Source organism: Galeopterus variegatus, unplaced genomic scaffold (assembly GCF_000696425.1).
Source record: "Galeopterus variegatus unplaced genomic scaffold, G_variegatus-3.0.2 Scaffold1922, whole genome shotgun sequence".
NCBI lineage: Eukaryota > Metazoa > Chordata > Mammalia > Dermoptera > Cynocephalidae > Galeopterus > Galeopterus variegatus.
Window position 1 is genome coordinate 247,731 of NW_007728033.1, and position 1,822 is coordinate 249,552.

A 1,822-nucleotide genomic window follows, 5' to 3' on the forward strand; every position below is an offset into this window, starting at 1 on the left:
TCTCCCTGAACTTCAATTTTCTCACCTAAATAGTGAAAGGTTGGGCTACCAATTAAAATATCTAATATTTAAGATCATTCTAAGTCATTTAAGCATATTTTTTCAATTAAAAATCGTAATAATTCTGTGATGAAGGTAGTATGATTATTCCCACTTTACTGAAGTATAAACTAAGCCATATAGAAATTTACCAACTCGTTTTAAATTACATAGTTAGTAAATGACAGAACCTGGTTTTGAACCTCTGTGGTCTGACTCTAACCTAATGGTTAGCTTCTATCCATTTTGATAGATAGCCTCTAGATCAGGAATTTCAAACAGATGACTCAGGAAGTAAATATGAATCACAAACGCTTAGTTTGCCCACAGTCTGTATCAAATACCTAAATCTCTGTTCTTTCAGGTGGAGTCAGCACCACTGGGTGTTCAGCCCTATATACACATATGTTCTTACGATCTGCCACTTACATATTAATGTTAACTTCCTAATCCCCGAAATCACTTTAGTTTGTAATCCTGGAGTGGATCACTTCTAAAATCAAATCCGGTCATCCACAATTCAAAATAATTTGAAATAAAAGCCAGTTTGCCTATGTGGCTAGGCACTATACAAAGATGATCACAAATTCAAGTCTTTACCTAAAGAACTTATACTCTTAGGAGGACATACTGACATGAATAAACATTTGCCAAAATGTGAGTAGTTTAAAAATGCAGAAGTATATACAGGTGTATGTATCAAAATGCAATTGAGAGCACAAGGAGAAGCACCCTTGTCACCGTGGTGGGAAGCACTGATAATGGGACAATGGACAATTGGAGCCAAGAGTTAAGTTAATAACCGGGCTGGGTCTAGCTTTTACTTTATCTGACCAGCCTTTCCCAGAAACTGTTTCAAGTAAAGAGAGGCAGCAGTGTCTCTAATGTCATCACTACAAAGAGCTCCTCGCAGATGATTTAAAAAAGGAGCAAGTCCACTTGATTTGGGCAACTGGGAGGTGGGAGAAGCAGGAAAGAAAGTTCTGGATCTTTGTATTGGAGATTCTTTGTCGAATTTCAGCTTCTGGCCTTGAACTCTCTAGGTCACCTTGACTAAGACCTCACTTCCTTATTTGTGCTTACGCACCTCATAGAATTACAATTCCTTCTGAGATGCATGAAAATGGAAAGAAGCCTTACTTTTACAAACCATGTGATGACATCGTGTTGTGCTGGTGTGGAATGAATGCTCAAGAACCCAGTAAGAGGGGGAATCGCAACTGCAGGAAACACAGATTAAATTCACTTACCCTGTTAAAAATGCAATAGAAATGTCTCCTTTTTTCCAGATGTTTTGGTCATAAAAATGAATGAGCTAAGTTATCTTAGACTAAACTAAAGTAAAAGAAGTGGGAGGAAAAACAACTTAGAACATCAGGGCATGGTCAGGATTAGAAGCAACCAGGTTTGCTATGAGTACATATAAAGGTAATGCTGTCCTGGGGCTGTGTCACCTGGTAAACAGGTAGTTACTCCAGGCTTTGGGGTAAGAGACTGCTCCCATGTAGCTAGGATTCTGGGATGTTTGCCTGAGATGTCCTTAATTTGCCAAAGTCACTCAACTAATAAATGACATTAGTAAGCTCTAAACCCAACACTGTCTTAATCAAGAAGCTAACTTTTTAAATACCATATCAGTAGGGATATAAATTTGGTCTGCATCAAAATGACCTGGAGATCTTAATAAGCATGCAGACTACTGTGTCCTGCTGCCTGAGATTATGACTCAGTATGTCTGGTGCACAGCCTTAGATTCCACCATCTGAACAAGCCCTCCAGATGA

At 38.5% G+C, this 1,822-nt stretch overlaps 1 protein-coding gene across 1 annotated transcript in view; it reads right to left on the reverse strand.

Moving 5' to 3' along the window:
- SORCS3 (sortilin-related VPS10 domain containing receptor 3) overlaps positions 1–1,822 on the reverse strand; it is a 160,476-nt gene that overhangs the window by 120,492 nt on the left and 38,162 nt on the right. The window lies entirely within an intron of this gene.